Below are 23,866 nucleotides of genomic sequence, written 5' to 3' on the forward strand. Positions count from 1 at the left end.
GCCTGGTATTTGTGCAATTGGAACATGACATCACAATAACTCATTTCTTAACAATTCCCACCTGTAGTGTGACCTATAGCCTGTACAATTCAATTGAAAACATAACAATCTGGTCTGTGAAAACATATGGAAATAATATTCAGCACAATAAGCCAGTTGAATGAGTGTGCACACCCTTAAACTTGTATATGAACCTCTTGAGATCCGTCTTGGTCTGGACTCTAACATCATGGCACATTTTCACTTGGCAATTGTTGATCACCTTCCTAGAAACACCTTTGATTGTATTTCAATGAAATTGTACAGGTTAGGGGTCACATTCAAGATGAGAAACATTATGAAATTATCTTCTGTGGTCTGATTGTCATGCAGCACACAAACCTGTCATTCCAACAGGGGTGTGTACACTTGTGATATCCATTGTATATAGGTGTTGATATAGCTGGTAGTGGTAGGCATGGACAGAGGGTCATAACACAGGTGGACACTTCTCTGATTAATACCTTATAATCATGCCTACTTCAGGACCCTCATCAGTGTCAGGGCAATGCAACCACCAGTAGCTGCACACACACACATATATATATGTCTGTTGTATGCACTGACAGTGATATTACACACATGTGCAACATGCACAACCTATTTACCTGACTGGTTGAAACCCATGTGATTAGTTTTGTGCCTTCCAGCTGAACATATGCATACATACATGTGCTCAGGGGATACCTGGTATACATTTCTGTTGAATGTTAGTATGGCACACTGTATTTACAGTCTTGCTGCTCAATCATACTTCTCAACCTGTAACAGTAGTACGTGTGGACAATGGCACACATAAATGGGTTTCAAAAGGGACATCAGTATTGATGCTGTATTAATATAGCTGCACCATAGATTAGTATGTTGATTGCACAGTAGGGTTTGACATCACTGTGATAACCTGGAAGATGTCCAGCAGTCATAAGTAGGCTATTATGTTATAATGCCATTGCTGACAGACTTGCCAATGGTTTGGCTGACATAACACAGGTATATGTGTATGCGACTACAGATATCAGTCACAAATGTGCTTATTGTCCAGCAGAACACTGTACAGTTGAATGTTATTAATTCAATATATCACATGCAGTTCAACACATATGTCTGCAACAGTAATCTACTATGCAAATGCTCTCTATAGGTGTCTTAGCTTTACAAGGCAAACATGTGTCATACTCATAATCACAGGTAACATGGATATGGAAAACATCCCATTAACTGGCCTAGCAGTGGTACAGTCACAACTGTTTGACAGACACCCCGACGGTTGTCATATATGAGCTGTCCTTTCCCAGGTGAGTCAGGCTCCTGAGCTGTGATCCCACCTCACAACCTCTCAGAACATCACATCTGGACAATGCCTAAAATGATGGGGGGATAAATAGGGACAGACTTTAAATATATCTGTTACAAACATAGAAAGTTCGTAGAATGATACATTTAGCATTACAGGGAATATTCTTAAGGATGTGGAGTCTTAAACTCAAGTGTTTGTCATCACCTGATGACTTCAATCCTCAGCTATTTGCCAGTAAAGTACAGATCTCAGGAGGAACAGACAAAAATACATGATGGTAATATGTGGACTTTCTGTGAGGATCTGTACAGTTGAGAGGTATGTCTATGATATCTCTCACTGCAGAGAGGGCCAGATGCTATGGCCATAGCAGCTGTTTAGCAGGACATTAGTAGACCATGTCTTGTTGGGACATATATTCCTCCAAACCATATTTCCCATTATTACAGACCAAGTACTACATTCAATTACTTGCTTACATGTTCCACTTACCTTTTTTCTTTCTTCCTTCTCTTTTCCACTTTATGTATATATCTGGTAATAGCGGCCACACAGGTAAAAAAACGCACTCTCCAAAGCTAAGAATACAGCATCCATGGGACGAGACGACATCCCAGGCTGTGTACTACATGAACTACAAAATGAACTGGCACCTCACCTAAGTTTCATGTTTAATCATAGCCTCACCTCAGGCTTTGTGCCCACTGAGTGGCGCACAGCTACAGTTATCCCACTACACAAGGTGAGATCCACCTTGGATCCTGGGAACTACTGCCCCATCAGTCTGATGAGCCTGATCTGCAAGGCCATGGAACGTATTATCATGGAACTTATAAACAAAGACATCGGCAAACTTCAAACACTGTACCCCATGCAGTTTGGGTTCATGAAGGGCCGATCTTGTCTCCTGAACCTGATTGACTTCTTCAAATCAGTCTCCAGAGCCATGGACAAGGGTAAGGTGGTCCACACGGCTTATATGGACCTCACCAAGGCCTTCAACGCCATCCCCCACTCTGGAATCATAGATAAACTTACTAAGCTGGGCATTAATCCCTATGTCACTTAATGGGTTGGCAACTGGCTTACTGATAGAACCCACACTGTAAAAGTAGCCAACTCCAAATCCAGCTCCAGACAAGTGACAAGTGGAGTACCTCAGGGTTCAGTCCTGGGACCACTCTTATTTGGCATCTACTTCTCTGAAGTACAGGCCAACACTAAGGGACTCTGGCTAACAAACTTCTCAGATGACTGCAAACTGGAAACCATTACTGAATCCTCAAATGATGTGGATATTCTACAAAAAGGACTTACAGAAGCAGATGCTTGGTGCCAGAGCCATGGGCTCAAGTTCAATGCCAAGAAATGTATAGTTATCCCCTTTGGGAAAAAACATGTACCCTTGAATTACCACATAGGTGGCAGTACACTAAACACCAAAAGTGTGATAAGAGACTTAGGGACATGAGTGGTCAGTGGTCTCACCTTTGATAACCACATCGCCACAACAATCAGGAAATCCTTCTATGTGGAACACCTCATCTCTAAGGGCTTTTCATCCAGAAAAAAGAGATCATTGTCCCACTGTACTCATCCCTCATTAGACCCATTATAGAATACAATGCCCCATTTGGTATGTACCTCTCAAGACATTCAGAACAATTGGAAAGGCCGCAGAAATAACAGGCTTAAAGCAGATGCCCTATGCTGACCATCTAAAAAACTCCACCTATACTCTGTCGCATATCGTCTACTCAGAGGCTATCTCTGCTTAACATACAAGGCCATGTCAAACTCAGAGCTGTTGGACATGCTACACTTAAAGAAATCCCATTCCCTCAGAGACACACACTCCAGGGATCTAAACCTTGTCATCACAATGAACAAAACATGCTGGAGGGATAGGTTCCTGACCCAGAGACTCCCCAGACTCTGGAATAGACTTCCCATACATGTCAAGCAGAGTGCCTCTTTGGCCCTATTCAAAAGGAACCTTGATGATTGGATAGGAGATAGAGAATTAACCCAGGGGATCACATCAGTTGCATGCTAGACAGGGGTCCAGGGAATAAAATACTGTGGGAAGAAATAGCCAGGGAATTGTTATGACTAGGCTTGTATAGGCCCTAGGGCTGATAGCCTAGTACCAACATATGAACCTATGAAATACATTTCCCCTACTGTTGAATGACTGTACTGCATGATATATTTGAAAAAAAATCAGACATACCTACAGTTTAGATGGCTTAGTGGTAAATTGCTGTGGTTATGGTGTGTAGGGTCCTAGGTTCAAGACTTGCAAGGGCTACTTATTTTGTTGCTAGGCAGAACAAGGGCTGTTGGATACAGAGGCACTTTTAAGTAGTTGTAAGCAGGTTTGCGTGGCAGTAAGCAATGTTAACTTCCGGTTAAATATGCTTACAGACAGTTAGCCATAAAAGTGCTTAATCTATGTAGGCATTGCTTAGCACCATTCAAACAGGCTTAATCTTGCTTACTATGGATTAAAAGAGCTTACTCCCACTTACCCCCATGCTAATTTCTTTAAAAGAAAAGAAAAAAGGGGTGATAGAAAAGTGGTGAAAAAGGGGGCACGCAGAAGGAAAGACAATAGGGAAAGCAGCTAAGAATATGCAGGACGGGTGTCAAGAAGGCCCATAGCTGCCCATTTCTTCTACAGCAACATCTGTGCATATATACTAAATTTGAGGTATATTTGGACACTCAAACCCCTGAGAGAGGGGTGAGGACAACAGTAATGTGTTGTGATGCCAATTAGACCAGATTACATGAATCCAGTGGACATGTGCGAAATGGACAGCTATGTATGGGACAAAATTTTTTGGGGGGAACAAATTGCCCTTTTTTTAAGGTGAGAGTGGGATGTTGGTGAAGGATAGTAGGTATATTTGGGGGGGTAGGTTGGGTAGGAAGACAGACAAGACAGCATACAGGGGCAGTATATTATACATGTGGGGAGGTAAACACCTTGGATGTGGTGGGGTGTTTGGAAATCAGAAGCCCATGAGCCCCCTAATGGAAATAGTGGGACTGAGATCCCCACCCATGGGCAGTCACCACAGCACCTTCACGGCCCAGAAGGTGACTGTGTTGGTGGCTGAGCAGGAGGTGCAGGCTGACCCTCTAATTGCGTCACATGGTCCTCAAGCTGGCATAGCAGATCTCCAAACTCCTTTTGGAGCTTGCTACACACCAATCCTCGGACCTGTCATCGGGTGATGGTATCCTGTCTGCACCCTGTCCTGGGGGGATGAGCCCCATCCCCTGAGGTGGTTCCACCTGAAGGTGGTCCAGGACCAGAGGATGATGAGGTCCTGGGGTGGGTCCCAGATGTGCTGGGGTCTGGTGCTATGGCCAGATGAAGTAGGAGAGGTGGGTCTGCTGGGACCAGCCTTTCCAAACATGCTATGGTACTGCAGTTATAGAACATATGCGGGTTAGTAATAGTCAACACAATCCAAGATTAGTTATAACAGCATGCATAGATATTCCCATAACCCAAAACAACAGATTTGGAACAGTTGCAAAGCAAACAGAACACATGCATATATGGAACCACAGTGGCCATTACAACGGCATGTAGGTTACATTGATAGCAACAGGCCAACAGTAATGGTATTTCAACATGGAACATTAACAGAAATACATTTCAATATTTGTTGAACAATAGGACATATGTCTCAACAGTAGGTTTGGTGCAAAACATACCCATTGATTTGTGTGTTTAGATTATTGTTGCAGATATGGTGGGGGAGAGAGAGATGTCAATTAACAACATGTATATCCTTGCAGTTTCACAACTTTAATGATCATTGCTCTAATCATTACTCTACAGGTATTATTACAATACCCTATGGCCTTGTTTGGGCAGTGGTATGTTTGTACACAGTGCATAATTCAAGCGTCTTATAACTACTTTCTACTACTCTTACCTGGAAGACCTGTGGAAGAAATGTTTGTTAACACTACCTGACTGTTTTTACACATATTTCCAAAATCCTAGTTAAAATTATGCATACAGCTTACTACTACTCTTTACTACTACTCTTGGGATTTGAACCATGGCTGTGTCTGCTAAAAATACAACAATTTGTGTTTCATCAGAGTGAGCTATTAAGAAAATACTGTTTCCTCTTTCAGTGTTTTCTATCTAAGTCTCTCTTGGTTGTACAATCTGATCTTGTAATTACAACATTCTTATACAGACATTCCTAGACATATTTTTTATGTAGCACAGTGTGGGAAACAGTGGTTAACACAACATTACTATTTAGATATCAGATCTTGGTGAATGCAACATTTCATGCTAAACAATACCAGAGTAAATACAACCAGTCCAGGATTTAGAACTTTATTGCCAGGCAGTTACAGTTTTATTTAAATATGACATATATGGGACTATTACTGTCATATTGTCTGGTTTATTCAGTACAAACCATACACAGTTTTATACTGCCAGGTGACATTCTACTCCTTTATATTTATTTGGTATTACTACTACAAGCAGGATTGTTACTCACCAGCCTCGTGACGCAGCCTTTGCAACCTACTGGCATGGGATTCCTGATTCACAGCCCACTCAGCTGGAGCTGTAATGAAAATAGAGAAACATTTAGGCATACCAATCCATCACATACACAGGCTGGACTTTGGTAAACATTTGTTGCTGTGAATACTTACACACTGCTGGGACATTACCCCTCTGCCTTGCTTCTTGGACCCACTGTTCCAAGAGCTCCCTCTTCCTCTGTTTCAAGTTGTCATAGTGGTGCCGGACCTGCTCACCAGTCTGAGGGACACCAGAGGCTCTGGTGAGATCATGGGGGAGACTATCCCAGGCTTCCGCTTTATATTGGGAGCCCTGGTACTGGTCCTGCAGCAGTCTTGTGTCATGTTTTTTACCAGGAGTCCTACCATGACCTTGGACTCCTGTATGCCCCAGCACTGCACCCGAAAGAGCATGCCCTCTCCAACACCTGCCATACTGCCTACAATGGGGAGATACAGCCAGTTATGAGCTATAGTCCTACCTGTGGGGTTTAAATATGGTTGATTTCCTGCTCTTTGCCATGATTGGATGGTTTTGAATATGCTGAGCTAAGATAAGTTATGGGCAAACCTACTTATCAATGGTTGGTAGTGCTTAACGGGGCAAGTTAAGCATTGTTTACCAATGGGCAAATCCACTTAACTGGTTACTCATTGCTTAGTATTCATATGTACACAATGCTTACACCTGGTCAGCATAGCTGTGCAATGCTTAGCATTGCTTATGTTTTATTTTATAGGCCTACCACCTGTATGAGATTGATTCATTATTCATTACATAATATACATTTGTTTACCTTTCCTGACATCCCCCAATGTGCTGTAATTACATGTATTCTTGTGTGACTATACTGTATGAGGCACTTGTGTTTATATGGGGGTTTCACTACTTTATTACACTGACATTTCACATCTGGGCCTAATACACTACTCTGGTTGAGAAGTATAAGTTATTTCCTACATAAATATACATATAAATTAAAATTATAATGCTTACACATACAAAATGGATGTGGCTTTTGTAAAGCTTGAACTGTGAATAACAACATGCAAGGAATACACTCTAACCCCTACACTACTGCACTTCTGTGTATGCTGAATGCCTATTGCTATTTAACTTATTGTGCCATTTCAGCTGGGCTAAGCATAGCTAAGCAACGGGCACACCCACGCAGCTATGCTTAAACTTTATTGCATATGTGAAAAAAAAAATATTTGTTGTGATTTTTGACTTTGTACCCTTCAGAATATCCATGCTAATGCTAAACCTGTTATTCTATCAACTTTCTGGGTTTGTAAGGACAATTATCCCTTATGGCTTTGTCCAGATTTCTTACTCTGACTGGTTGGGAGGTGTGCATTTTTACCTGCCAAAAGTTCATGGTTATGCTAAACCTGTTATTCTATCAACTTTCTGGCTTTGTAGGGATGATTGTCCCTTATGGCTTTCTCCAGATTTCTTACTCTGATGGGTTGGGAGGTGTGTGTTTTTAATTCATATCCTGCCGAAACTTCATGCTTATGCTAAACCTGTTATGCTATAATTTTTCTGGCTTTGTGGGGATGATTGTCCCTTATGGCTTTGTCCAGATTTCTTGCCCTGAGGGGTTGGGGGTGTCACGGGCATTCTCGCTCTATTTAAATTGCCGTATGGCAATTCTGGTGTGCAGGGGGTGTGTGTATTGTGAGAGCACTCTCTCAGACACCCCCCCCCCGATACTCGTACACAGAACCGTGTCCATTTTACAGCATGGCAGCATGCCTTCATGAATATGCATGGCGCACTGCCATGCCGCACGGGAATGGTCCCTTCCATGCAGGAATAAGCTATTCCTGCATGAAAGTTTACTGAATCCAGGACATTAACTATCTAAACATACTAAACATAATAAACAATAACAAATAAATAAGTTCAAACTGTCATGTCAGTTCATCTTTTTAATGCCTTTAATTTCAACAAAGGGGCAATAGAAATGTAGTCATTAAGTCCCAGCCAAAATATACCTGCCAAAACAATTCACGTCTCTCCAACAATAATTCCCAAGGATCCCCTCTAACATTTTGTACTACTCTTTCAATTACTGTAAAATGGAATTTATGGTCCCCGATGTTATAATGTGCCTACTAAAAGCATTGGTAGTCCTGCCCTTCCTAATGTCATATATATGTTCATAAACCCTTTCACGTAATTTTCGTTCAGTTTCTGACAATTTTTTTTTCAGTAATGATGGGGATGGGTGTCAGGATTTGATGACACAAGTCTTTATTGTGATCTTCAGCATGGATAGCCCAGCTATTGACCACATTATTAATTAGAATTGGAAGGTATTGATGGAGCATCTGGATATTAGGAATAGGATTGGCAGCAAACCGTTGATTGTTTTTAGGAGAGGCATGAATTTGAAGGATGTATTTTCTCAGACAGGTATGGTATATAGGAAGTCACCTAGTATGGTTATATGTGGGAGATGCAGTAGTTGTTGATATGTGATGGAGGGGGATAGATTTGAGGTACAGGGTAGAACATTTTTTCTGAGAGACAAATATAACTGAGAGTTATGGACTGGTATATATTGTTTTATGCCAGTCCTGTAATTGCTTTTATATAGGAAAAACTGAACTAAAATTACATGAGAGGGTTTATGAATATATATATATGACATTAGGAATGGCAAGATTACCAATACTCTTAGTAGGCACATTATAGCATCGGGGACCATAAATTGCATTTTACAGTAATTGAAAGAGTAGTACGAAATGTTCGAGGGGGTCCTTGGGAATTATTGTTGGAGAGACATGAATTGTTTTGGTAGGTATATTTTAACTCCTATAGGTGGCTGGGACTTAATGACTACCCCTGGGATTCAGCAATGTTTATTTTTCATGCAGGAACAGTGTAACTGCTCCTTCATGGAAAATAGCCGCTTTGCAATCCACGTACGTGCCGTTTTCACATGCATGAGCGGCCCTACACTGTTCCTGCATGGAAAGCCATGCCGTATGCAAATCACCTCATCTACTGGTAAAAAAACATGCAAATGAGAGATGATTTCGCGATCCATGAAGTTGGCCAGACTCTATGCAGGAACAGTGTTAGAGCAGCAATCTATTCAGTTAGTAACTGAATACATTTATGCATCTGACCAAACGGAAGCATGACAGCTCATGTAAAGCATGTATTAATGTTAAACACACATGCCAATGGCCAAATATAAGGCCATTGGCATTAAAATATGTGTATTTTTTAAAAAATAAATGTTTTTATTTATTGGCTAAGCTCAGCCGTTTAAGCTCAGGGCAGCCACATGCAAGCACAGGGGTGGGGAAAATAAAGAAAAAATAAAAATAACACAATTTTAAAGAAATCTGCATTTTGCCATTATAGTCTATGGCATGCAGAATGTAAACAAAACTAGGTAGCAATGGTTGTCAAGGGGAAAGGGTGTGCTTGAGTGCAGTAACTATGGAGTTTCACTGGGGGTATGTAAATGAGGGAATTAATGGTGAATCACAGATTTCTTCTAAGTGTCAGCCTGCACCTAATCATACAGGTGCAGACACACAGCAGTGTAAGAATAAGAGCCTGATGGCATTATAAGGGTGTGTGTCATGCTTGCTGTAAGCTCATTGGAGCCCTGTGGACAATGTTTGCCTTAGTTAAGCACAGCTATGGAAGGGGGTGTGTCTGAAGTTCCTTAATACTGTTTACATTGCCTGAACATGTGTGTGAGGTGCGCATCTGGATTAAAAAAAAAAGGAAAGAGCTTAAACCGAGGAAATGGGAAGGGAAAAAAGCAGTAGGAAGGCATTCAAGGAGAACTAGCATAGCTGGCAGGTGGAATGTATCAGAATCAGCCAAATACACAGGCAGCATCCCAGCACACTACTATAAACTATGCAAACACCTTTCAGACTGGATGTAGGGGAAACAACAGTAGGAAGGCAATCCAGGAGAACTAGCATAGCTGGCAGGTGGAATGCATCAAAATCAACCAATTATACATGCAGCAGCCCAACAAACCACTATAAATGATGCAAACACCTTACAGACTGTTTTTTTCCCCACAAACACTGCATCACTGGTGTACACAAGTGTAGAAATGTTAAACTCGCAAAACTAACAAATCATGCTAGGGGCTACTGTGGCTTTGATTTACCAGTATGTGCAAAAGGCTGGGGGTGTTGAGGAGGAGAATGCTGACAGTGACCCACAGTGAGGAGGAGAAGAATTTATTTTTATTTATGTAGTTATTTTTATTTTACATTTGTTTACTGTGAAAAATCCAACTGGACACAGGTCCATTTTCAGCGGCAGTCCGGCGAAAAAAGCTCCACAATACATTTGCACATGTTAAAAACATGTTAAAAAAAAGTGTACAGACCCAGGGTAACCTACCATGGGCTACATGAGCTGGAGATAGTGGCTATAGGGTGGACAGGGACATTCTACAGCAAATCATCGAGCTGTGCTGGCCTTGCCTCAGATTCAGAACCAACAGAGGGGAACCCATCTCAGTCGATACCAGCGTAGTGTAGCCTTAGCAATACTGGCCACAGGTACCTTCCAAAGACCAATTGGGTATATCATGGCGGTCTCACAGGCATCAGCATCCAGAATACTCTACCAGTTCCTGGATGCCATGCTACCATATGATAGTGAGCACAAATATTTCCCCAGCACCAATGAGGTGTTGACCAGCATAATGCATTACTTCCACCATATAGCAGAATACCCAGAGGAAGTTGGTGTTATAGACTACACGCACATACACATCAAAGCACCACCTGGTGAGCGGGGTAGGATCTACATCAACCGCAAGGGCTTCCCCTCCATCAACTGCCAGGTTGTGTGTGATGCCCGGGGCATTATCATGCAAGTGTGTGCTGGCAGCCCTGGAAGCTATCACGACTCCCGTATCTGGCATTCCTCACAGCTGTATCAGGGTTTGCCAGGGGGGGACATCCCAATTGGCCATCTAGTGGGGGATGCTGGCTATGCACTGGAACCGTGGCTGATAACACCCATCAGAAATGCATACACCCCTGAACAAGAATGCCATAATAAGGCACATGCAGAAACCAGGATCATTATAGAACATTTGTTTGGGATGCTCAAGTCACGGTTCCACTGCCTTGGCATATCCAGTGGAGCCTAGCAGTAATCTCGAGCTACATGTGGACAAATGTTCATACTATGTGCCATGCTACACAATATGATCCTGTGGAAACATCTGCAGCAGGAACAACACGGGGATGGGCCACACAGCCCCCCACCATTGCAAAGGTCACCACAGGCACAGAGGGACTTGGAGGAGGAACTTCCTGAGCCTGTCCCTAGAGACAGACAGAGGTGTGCCCAGTATGCCTATTCCTTGGCAAAGAGGCAATGCATAGCAGACACACTGACACTGTAGGGACGCAGGCACTGATACCTCTCTCTGACTCACACATACAGTAAAAGGGATGCTAAACATGACACTACCTGTGCTTTACCATGTAGAGGGAGTGTACTGCATGCATCCCACATAGTCAGCCCTCCAGCACCATCCTCAATACCGCCCCAGGCATGATGTAAGTCACCCTTACTATCAACTACTGAATGGAGCAGTATGTTCTGATAGTTATATCTCTGCTATGGATGCAAACATGGAAGGAAATTGGGTGGCCAAATAGGGGGGAGGTTGGCATAATAGTTAAGGTGTTTACCTTACAGACACAAGGTGCAGGGTTTGATTCTCACTTGGGGTAATTGGCTAGGCTTAAAAATGGCCCACAAGGGCAGTTAGCCTAGTACTAAACTATGAACTATGAACTATAGAATAGCAGCAGATAAGCTGACAGCTATATGGGACAGCATGAAATCCATAGCAAATACTGTTGTACCCATACTAGACAGTAGTACTCAAGGTAACAACTCCCACTGCAGTACATGTGGTGGCTCAATTAACTGTGGGTGTCCACAGGTCACACACATGGATGTCAATGAGCGTTTCCATACCCACCCCCCCAGCCTCACCCAGCAGGACAGGTGTAGATGACTGGAAAGAAAGGTCAGGCAAAGCTCTACAAATACTGGTAATGGTGAACAGCCCCCCCCCCTACAGACCTACACAGACATACTACAACAGGTCTTGCAGTTGCAGCATAGTTCTGAAGAGTAAGAAGTCTGAAACTGAAATGTATGCTATTACAATCTAACCTATGTACTTTACTGATATGCCTCCATTTTGCAAGATAGGGCATAATACAATACTAAATGGAAGCAAACAGCGTATAACTGAAATACCAGTGCAGTCAGTGCAAATGTGTAAAGTTGTCAGGTGTGCCCCCCCAACCTCATGTATAAATAGCAGTAACATGTAAGTCTGTAGAGTAATATCAGTGGGGCACAGATTGCCTGAGCTGTCCCAATCAGCATGATAATTGGTGTATGTCCACTATATGCAGGAGTCCGTGTGCCACTTTTTTGTGCGTGTTTAATATTGTCTGGAAGTGGACAGCATGTTGGCCTGGATGTTGTGTCTCATTGGCCTAGGTACAGTACTGTGGAAGACAGGGCCATGTTCCAACAACTACAGTGCCAATTAATCTGCTTCCTAGCTACGCCTATGTTACTAGTTGTACACACTCACTGTCCAGATGTCAAAATGTGTCACTGTCAGAAAACTGGACAGGCTATGAACAGGGTTCCATACATAGAAACAGTACACAGGTGGAAGTACTCTACGCAGTGCCTAGAAAGTAACTCTGAACTGCACACACCTTTGGAATTAAATATAGAGGTTAGCATCATGTTAATTGTTCCTCTAATATGGAATACTGGTTGTCTGCCTATCACTGGCAACCCACAAAAGCCATAGTTATAAAGTAATGACACACTGCTGTTGTCTACATACAAGACAGGAGAAGGAGAAGGCCCCAGTTATATCTGTAAGTTAGGTGCCATAACCTTCCATATCACACATGCACTCAGTCTACCCCCCCCCCCCAAACAGCCACAGGTATTTTATCAGTCATATCCTTGCTGTTGGGAATGATTACAGAATCATCACACTTCTTTTATGGAATACACACAGGATGCAGCATGCTGAAATGGTGTCCCATGCAGGTGTGTCCCTAGCCATTAGCAGCACTCTGCACACATCCATACTGATGCATCACTATGAACTAGAAGGATTGCCAGGAATGCCTCACCCACTTTCACATGTCACCTTAGGGGGATCCACTGCCTTGCAGCCTGGTAATGTATGAGTGACAAAATGCAGTGGCCTGCATCACTCTCATGTGGTCTACAGGACTCTGGCAAATGCCCATGGCTCACCCATATTGCCATCATATGCTTCACCCATAGTGCCATCATACGGAATGTCATAGAGTCTTAACTAACAACATAACACATTAAGCAGAAAACAAATGCAAGGCCAAGCTGACAAATGCCAATAGCATGCCTCTCCATGTCCTAGTGCAATAATTGTAGACCAAGACATAAATACTGCTATGATAAAGGTCAAACTATAGAAATACATCTGAGATATTGCTCCCAAACTGTTGGGAAGAGGATAGAATTATGGGGGGGCATAAAAGCATGGATATCATGGAGTGTGTGAAGTCTGAAACTCAAATGTCTGCTCATACGTCCCCCTGACTGTAAACCAATGAATGCATAACCACAAACCTGCTTGTAAACCACAATGTGAAGGGAAATTGACCAGATATATGAGTCCTGCTTTTGGATAACCTGGCCAAATCTGTACAGCTGAGAGGTATGCCCACAGCAGGATATGGCCATACAGTTAAGTTGAGAAATGCACAAGAAGGGGATCCCCAGCCAGCATAGCACCAAGGTGCTGGACCATTTACACAGACCCATCACTCAATTGTCTGTAGCCACCCCTCCACAATAGCAGGATTGTGCCACAATGTCTAGTCTTTGCCTCACAATATTTGTCTCTGCTTCATAGCTCTTGTATTTCCCTGGTAAACAACTGTGAACAAACAGTATCTGTCAGTAGCTGATGACACAATACATTACACTGTAAAACAGTACAGATGTCCAAAAATTTATGCTAAAACAGAACATGTTACACAAGCAACACAGACAGTAATAGAAAACTTAGTTACACACAGTATCCCCCCATGTTTGGACCAATTGTGTTTCCATATTGGCAACCTATCTACAGATATCCTGCAAAAGTAGCTTGCACACAAAACCCTGGACAGGAGTACAACTCTCACTGGAATGGATTCCCACAAGCTGTATAGAAGGTCATACTGGGCATGCTCCTACACAGAGAATGGCTCCCTACACTTAGTACAGAAGGTCATACTGGGCATTCCCCTACACTTAGAGAAATAAAGCCAATGTGTGACACCACAGTGGACCATAGATATCTGTTATCTGCAGATGTCCATGCACACACACCAAAATGTAAACTGGTCTTCACACACACACACACACACACACACACACACACACACACACACACACACACACACACACACACACACACACACACACACACACACACACTGGACAGGAAAACCGACAGCCAGCTGTAGGTGGCAGATATGTGGTAAATCTCCATCTGTTTTGTGTGATATGCACACATATCTAAGGCCAACATGCTACAATAATTCAAGCATACACACATACACATGGGGAAGAGAGACACAGACAGTGAGAGAGACAGTGCCATTATGAAGCCTTTCCTACCCAGTACACATCCCATAGTTCCACTCTACACTATCTGCTGATGTATGTCACCTTAGATGCACCTTTGGACAAGCCTCAGATCTGTAAGCTCAATAGTGCGTGTGATAAATGCATAACTTACAAAAGCAGACAGGTAGGGTTTCGAGTTTTGGTCCTCACAACTGTTTGAGAGGGATGAAGGAATTACTGTTTTACTCCATCTCCACCCAGTACACATCCCATTACTCAGTATCAGAGCATGTGCTGCAGTCAGTCACTGTACAAATTATTTTTGTTAGCCCTCAGCCCTATAGGCTCTGTTGTGCTTGAGATAACTGTGTAACAGTAGAGTACCAATAACTATTTTTGTAGCAATCCTAATCACAGTCCTGTCAAATGTAAAAGTGTGTCTGTTTGTGTGTGTGTTTGTAGGTGAATGATTTGGAGGACATTCCCACTCACTCCATTTCACATTGCCCTCCTTTATCACTGCGACTGATGTCACTCACCTTTTTAAAGATACCTTTGGACAGCTCTCAAGTATATAAGCTTTGTGGCATGTCTGATAAATGCATAATACTATAGTGCAGTAAACTAGTTAGGTAGGAGTTCTAATTGTGGTCCTGCTAAATGTAAAAGTGTGTTTGTATAAGAGTGTCTGTAGTCATAGAGACATGATTTTGAGGCCATTGACACTTACTACACTTCCTTTTTTCTCCTTTATCACTGTTGCTGATGTCACTCACCTTTAAAGATATATTTGGACAGCTGTTAATTGTGTAAGCTTTGTGGTGTGCCTAATAAATATGTAGTACTATAATGCTGTAAACTAGTGAGGTAGGAGTTCTAATCTCAGTCCTGGAAAATGTAAAGGTGTGTTTGTTTGTGGAAGAGTGTAGTTATTGAGACATGATTTTGAGGCCATTGACACTTACTACACTTCCCTTTCCTCTCCTTTATCACTGCGGCTGATGTCACTTACCTTTAAAGATACCTTTGGAGAGTTCTAACATATGTAAGCATCGTGGCATGTCTGATAAATGCGGAGCACTGTAGTGCAGTGACTTAGTTAAGTAGGGGGTTGAATTTCATTACTGTCAAGAGTGTGTCTCTATGCTTGTGTCATTAACTTTGTGATCCATATCCATTGGGGAGGTGGATTTTGCTACACGTTTGTGTGGTCCACCCAGCAAACTACCAAATGTCCACTGTACAGGGTCCACTTTTGTGGTAGCTGTGGACACTCTTCAGTCCTATAATCTGTTATGTGATATTACTATAGAACAATATGGAGTCCAAAACAAGGTATGTGGCCCTTGTATTCCTGTGATACAAACCCACACTCAGGAATCATAGGCAAACACACTCATCTATTCATTAATCCCTATGTCACTAAGTGGTCTGCAAACCTGGCTCACAGATTGAATTCACATTGTGAAAGCAGTGGACTCCATGTCAGACTGCAAAACAATCACGAGTGGTATCAGACTGCCAAACAGTCATGTGTGGAGTACTACAGGTTCTTGTCCTGTGTCCAGTCTTGTGTGTTGTGTGTGGCCTGATATCCAGCCAAACAGGAATGAACTGTGGTTAGCAATGTTTGCAGACAATTGCTAATTGGGGGCTATGTTTACATCCCCAGATTATATTAACATCCTGCATAAAGTCACCACTGACACCTCCAACTGTTGTTAGAACACTGGCCTTAGTCTCAATGTCAAGAAATGTGTCACAATCCACTGCTGAATCAATGTGTTGTCCACAAATGACCACATCAGTGGTAGTCCAATGGAGACAGATGTCCTTATAGGAGGTCTGTGAACACAGCTTGACAGCAACCTCTCTTCTGACCATCATATTGCCACTGTAGACAGAAAGTCATTCCATGTGGCACATTGCATTACTAAGGGTTTGTCATCCAGGAATGAAGGGTCAATGTCTCCCTCTACCCCTTGCTCATTAGACCAATCAGCAGGTCCAGTGGCCCATTTGCCATGTAACTCAGTAGACACCTTCAACAACTGGGTAAGGTGCAAGTGTACCTGACCCTAGGCATAAAATAACTGTCTGATATGGAAAGAGGCCGAAACCTCCTAGTGTTCCTGGTCACATCTTGGCTACTTACAGGCAATCCCTGCTTGACTGACAATCCCATGTCTGCCCAGCTGTGTTACAAATGCCACAGCTAAGAAACCCCAATCTGTATGCACCACATGCCATGGATACCTCAACCACATTACCACATTCAACAGAACATGCTTGTGGACAGGTCCATAACCTAGACACTGGTCACGTTATGTGATATATGTTGCATGCATGTCAATCAAAGCACCTCACTGGCTCTCTTCAAGAGAAATTCAGGTGAGTGGATGTTGAATATAACTGTCACCCTGGGATCACTCAAGTGGCAGTAGTTGATAGATGGCATGCTGACTAATGTCAGGTGCCATGATACCAGTGTACTCACATGCCCTACTCTTCTCATATCTCCATGGATATTAGCCTGGTACACACCCAGGGACACCTGCACCAATGACCCTCTGTACTGACAAATGTGTCTGTGTGCATTGCTGAGTATAACAGTGTTTGTGAGTTTGTAAACTTGTAGTTGAAAATACTTTGAGGACCTTCTCACCCACTACACCCCCATTGCTATACTTAGAAAGGGGTGCTACTGTGCTGTACTGTAAAGGTGCCTTGTGACACTGTTTACCCTATGGGCTATGTTGAGCTTGCAGTACCAGCATAACACTGCTCTACCAATGAGTAGACAGGTGTGGTTTACCCTCTGAGTCCTGGCAAATGTGAGTATGTGTGTATGTGTGTATATATGTTTGCAAGTGTATGTGAGTGTGCATATTTGTAGAAGACAGCATTCTGAGCCACCATTCTCCAAATAAACTGCACAGTGCCATACATTACAAGGGATGGTGATGTTGCTCACCTTAGGAGAGCCATGAAATAATCTTCACCCTACTGGCTCTGTGGCATGTGTGAAAATGCATATCAATGTAGTAGCAATAATTAGATAGGCAGGCAAAGGTTTAAATCTTATTCCTAGTAAATGTGTGATTGTGGGTTTGTTATAGCATTATCATGGGTATGCGTGAGCACTATATCCAATGTGGGTGGGGTGCTGGGTGTAATCTTTTTACACCATGGTACCCCCAGTACATGTCCCAAGGTCCACTGTATGAGGACCGCTGTCACCAGTGACCGTACAGGTAAATGATGACACTCTTCAGCCCAATAAGGTATGTGCTGCATGCCAAAACTCTGTAACAGTATGGACTGAATGACGAGATAGGCAGGGCTGCTAACTACAGGTGTGGCAAATGTGTGTATGGCTGTATCTGTGTTGGTCATTGTGTATATTTCTGTACCTGATAGTATTTCCTGGCCATTCTCACCCAGGACATCTCCCATTGCCATACTGTGTGAGGCTAGTGGATGTCATTTACCTTAGAGGAACTGTGGAGCACACTTCGCACTACTTTCTCCTTGGTGTGTGCAAAAAATGCAGAGCACTTTAATAACAAGACCTGGGTAGGTAGTGGTTGCAATCTCAATTGTGGCAGGTGTGTATGTTTGTGTGTATGAGATCAGTATTTTGACTATGTGTTTGATTGACAAATGTGGTCATAGTTTACAGTTTTACACCATTGTACTCCCAGCACATGTGCTGTCCGACGTCCACATGGCTGATGCCTAAGTCCCGCCACATGCTGTGGCACAGACATCCCACAGTCGAGGATTGCCACCATCTCACCCAACTGTCTATCTATGACCTCAGCATAATAACGGTGGGCATCTCCAAGATCAAGGATGTTGTCACACATAGCATGAAGAGTTGCATTTGTGACCCTGAGAATATGTCCAGTGTTAGGTTTGACATGTGCCTGTGCCTCCATGACAGTCCAAAACATGTGTGGCTCTTGTGGCAGGGGCATGATGGGCAGCAGTCCACCTATGAGCACCCCTGTCCATCCACGTGTGTGGAATCTTGCCTGTTCTCTGGCTATGGAAGGTGTATACACACTATACAGTTGTCTTAGATTTATACGACAAAAGTGCATCATACTCATATTCACAGGTATCATATGGATATGTACAATATCCCTGTAGTTAGCCTAGGAGTGGCACAGTCAGTAGTGTTTGACAGACACTCCAGTGTTTGTCATATGTGAGCTGTCCTTTCCTGGGGTGAGTTAGGGTCCTGAGCTGTGTTCTATGTCACAGCAGAGAGAGGCAGATGCTATGGCCATAGGTGCTGTTTAGCAGGATATCCCTACAGCAAGTCTTGCTCAGACATACATCTTTCAAAATCCTATTTCCCATTATTAGAAAACACATACTACATTCACTTATATGCTGACTTGTTTAACATACCTTTTTATTATTTCACACAGCACTGGGTTGTATCAGAGGGTTGTTCCACGTCTTTTTGTTTTCTCAATGTGGAGTACTGGTAGACAGATGTTTGGAATAGGTGTCTGCATGCCCTTGTAGGTAATGCTCTTCACCAGGTGATGGCCTGTGCACCAATTAGTGTCCCCCACTTACTAAGTGCATGCAGAACAGCTGGGTAGTTCTTCCAATAGGCAATGTCATGGCAACACACTCCTATAATTGAGTACTTAATGTGGGCATTGTCCCTTTCCCTTGGCTGTGAGGAGCACATCCTGGAGGTGTATGGCTACAGAGTGTTACACACAGCAGGTGGGAATAACTCTTACAACAAGGAGTGATTTCTGGGCCCAGAAATTGTAGTTATTGGCTGTTTGGGCAGTTTTTCCATCTCTCTCAACTTTCTGATTTAAAAGCCCACATTTGCACTTGTATCACCCCCCCCCCCTTCCTGTAACTAGTCTAGTCCAGATACAGATGTTCTGTATCCAGGACTGTTTGTAAGCTCCTGAGCCCCCCTCCCAAGCCTTTCTGTGTTGGAGGGGAAGCCTTCTAGCTTATCAGTGGGAGTGGTAACCACAAGGTAGCCTACCTACCACAAGAGGCGTGGTTTCTGGCCCCAGAGATGTGGTTTATTAGCCTTTCTGGAAGAAATGGGGAGAAAGGGGAAGAAAGGAAGAGAAAGAAAAGGAAAGGGAGGGAAAAAGAAGAAGGAGGGGGGAAGGGGGAAAGGAAGGGGAAGAAGGGAGAGGCGGAAAGAAAAGTATAGAAGAAAAATACTGAATAAAAGACAAAGAAAAGGTATGACCAAGAAAAACTATAAAAGTGCAGGCCTTATATTAACAGCTGTATTTAATCCAGGTTCTATGTGGGCTCTAAGGATTAAGATCCACTTCAACTCATTTAGTTCAAGAGTCCCTATGGAGTCACCTTCTCTCCTATTTGGGTATTGTATCTGTAGTACTCTAAACTTGAAAGCATGAGTCGGATGTAATTGACAATGTTTGGCTAAGGCATTACTAATATTAGCTTTTCTTATGTCATAGACATGGTTATAGACTCGATCTTTGAGTCTACGTGTGGTCAATCCCACATAGTAAGCCTCACAGCTATCGCAATTAGCCAAGTAAATGACATTGACTGTGTCACATGTTGCGTAAAAATTGGGTTTAAACAACAAACCCAACTCAGTGCGTTCAAAAATCTGCTCAGTTGAGATATATTTGCAGATGCAACATTTCTTGCAGGGATAAGTTCCCTGTCTAAGACTTGCTCTAATATCCAAGGATTTCATCTTGATATTATCTCTGCACAATAATCTTTTCAGATTATAACAATTGTTATATCTAAAACTTGGTCTCTTTCCAACTATTTTCAATAATTCATTATCCATAGTAAGTAATTTCCAATTTCTAGAGATAATATCCCTAATATACTCTATATCATTTGTATATTTAATATCAAAGTAAACCTTGTTCCCAGCTCTAGACCTGGCACCATAGGTTACATGTCCATTTAAGACCCCACTCTTGGAGGATCTTTCATCATTCAAGATGGTATCATTTCTACACCCTAGCACCAACTGGGAGGGATACCCCCTATCTAAGAAACATTTAGCCTGAAAATCCAGGAGCCACTCCTTATCACTATCAATATTACAGAGTTTCTTTATTCTTGACATTTGATTCTTAACCACGTTGGGGAAAACATACCTAGGATGCATACTTCCATAATGGAGTATGCCATTCCTCCAACATGGTTTCTTATATAAAGAAGTAGTAATTTCATTCAAGGCATTCTTATAGATGGTAACGTCAAGATAATTGACCTCAGTAAATGAATATTCATGAGTGAAATCCAAAAAGGTTGTAGTCGAACTCATGTAATCCACAAACTCATTCAGGGATTCAATGCCTCCATTCCAAAAAAGGAGGATGTCATCGACAAAACGTCTGTATAGGGTGACATTAGCCCTAAATCTCAGATCACTAAAAATATAAGTCTTCTCCCTTATCAGTGGGAGTGGTAAGCACTAGGTAGCCTATCTATCACAAGAGGAGTGGTTCCTGGCCCAGAAATGATTGTAGTTTATTGGCTGTTTGGACAGTTTTTACATATCTCTCAACTTTCCTGTTTAAAAGCCCGCATTTGCTCTTGTTTCCTGCCTTTCCTGTAACTAGTCTAGTCCAGATGCAGACTTGCTGTATCCAGGACTGTTTGAAAGCTTCTGAGTGATGCCATAGCCTGCTCTTCAAATTTTCCCTTAGATCTACTAGTTCTCTCCTCTTCTGCACTTATACTAGCTTATTAGTCTAGCACTTCACCAAACTTCTTGTAGCAACTATTGTAGCACACAAGTGCTACCAGCACTAAACATTCTAAAAGGAAACAGGTCTAGTACATATTACCAATGCCCACCCCACCAAGCATGTCTAAAGGTCAGTTCCCTGTGGTTTCTCCTCTTAACCTGGTGAACTTGGGCATCCTGAGGCAATGTAGCAACTGCATCCTGTACACCGACAACCCTCTCCTCTTACCTTCCAACACTCAGACTTGTGAGAGGTGCACTTATATATCCAAACTGGAAGCCACACACTCTCTAGCCAAGACTGGAATAGCTGGTCAAGAGGAGAAGGTCGACACTTGCACCACAACACATGGAACACATAGCCCTCCGGGACACACACCAGCACTGCCTTCACATAAAAACACAAACCACACACCCATCTTCGTGGAGGCTCTCAATAAAAATCTACCCAAGCAGCAGAGACCTCCAAGGCAGAAACACACTTGACCACCACAACACAGCACTAATCATGAGACACATAACTATCCTAAACAGTGTGCCACTCAATCAAAGCCCCTAAGGCAAAACAGCATGCCCAACACACTAGTCATAGGTGACTCGATAGTGAGGCACACTGATGTCCCACTCACTAGGTTGAGTAAGGAGAAAATAACAGTCAGGTGCCAGGATCCGACACATAAAACCCATGCACACAGGTCACTGAAGAGGTACTCTGGCATTGTACATGTGGGTGTGAATGACTTGAGACATACCCCCCCCGGACTACATGAAAAGAGACATGGATGAGCTCTCAGATTATGTAGCCTAGGTGGGTATGACCCTAGCCCTGAGCAGCATCCTACCATCACCCAGAATGATACCACAGTACAAGCAGAAAATGATTGATTTCAACAACTGGCCAAGTTTCTGGTGTCATTCTAGGGGGATCCAGTATCTGTCTGCCTGGGATGACATGATTGACAGACCTTGACGCTTTGCCAGAGATTACCTAAATCTGTCACCCCTGGGCTTCTGGATACTGGCTAAGGCTCTTGCCACCCCTACAGTGCCTTTTTTAGGTGGTGTTCTAAAGACCAAATTACCACCGTAACAGCTACCAACAAATGCAATCTGAGGGTCATGTTACTCATCGTTAGAAGTCTAAATCTCAAAATGCACTCATCGAGGCACTCCTTAAAATGGAGAACATCATCATTTGTGCTGTAACAGAGACCTGGTTCAAGGCAGCAGAAAGCACCCCTGCACTACCAGGCTATAACTCATTCTACACCTTTCGGCCCCAGAACTTAGACCGAAGCTCCAAAGGTGGTGGTGTTTCTATATTCATAAAGGACGTGCACACCTCCAGACTGTTAGCCCAACATAACACATCAGAGATACTTCAGGTGCAGCTAACATTGGGTAAGACAGCGATTCAGGTCATAGCCTGCTATAGGTCCCCAACCATGTCCCATGACTCACACTCCATGTTCCTAAGCACCCTGGAGAATATCAGGGTCCAACCTAACATTCTCTTACTAGGCAACTTCAACTACCCCTCCATTAACTGGGTAAGCTACTCATGTACCAATACACTTGCCCAAGGTTTCCTGGAGTTCATTAATTCCAATGCCCTTGACTAGCTCTTTCTTACCCCCACTAGAGGTAGCAACATCCTTGACCTGGTCATTACTAACATGAGTGACTGTTGCTCTACACCAATAGTCAGCTCCTCCCTGGTTAGATCCGACCATAAACTAATCACCTTGGAAATCCACATCCCTCCCACCCCCCAGCAAAGGAAACCACCATGAAAAACTTCTCAAAAGCTAACTTTGGGATCCTAAAAATAGAGGTGGCTCACGGCACCCATGCAAATGGAGAATAGTTGTGTGACTGCAGAATCATACACCAATGCACTGTACGAACACGTGCACAAATGCATGGATCTTGCCATACCCAATAGAACCAAGACACACTCCTTCAAAAAAAAGGAAGCCAACCTGGTGGTCCCCTGCCATAAACAAACTCTACAACAGAAGGAGGAAACTGATGTGGAATAAGGTGAAGTCCAAAGACTGGAAAAACTCCCTTATCTGCCTCAACAAAAAGTTGAGATCCCTCATCAAATCCGCTAAACTAGGTATGAAAATAGAATTGTAGCAGATAGTAAAGACAACCACAAGGACTTCTATAGTTATGTAAAGAATCTCCACGGCAATACCCAGATTTGCTCTGAGCTACTGCACAATGGAATCTCCTATACCGAGCCAACAGATATTGCCAGTATACTGGCCGACAGATTCAGTGCCAACTTTATCTGCCTCTCCCCCCAAAGGACCAATCACAATACCAATAGATTGCCAGGCACCCAGTATTACTGCTGCACAGGTTAAAACAGCACTATCCAAGACCAATACAGCTTCTATGGGACCTGACAATATCCCTGGTTGTGTTCTAGATGAACTATAGAGTGAACTGGCGCCTCACCTGTGTGCCCTGTTCAGTCACAGCCTCACCTCAGGCTTTGTCCCTGCCAAAGGAGCACTGCTACAGTCATCCCTCTCCACAA

This window comes from Protopterus annectens, chromosome 1.part1 (assembly GCF_019279795.1).
Source record: "Protopterus annectens isolate FY-2018-M chromosome 1.part1, PAN1.0, whole genome shotgun sequence".
NCBI classification, from domain to species: Eukaryota; Metazoa; Chordata; order Ceratodontiformes; family Protopteridae; genus Protopterus; species Protopterus annectens.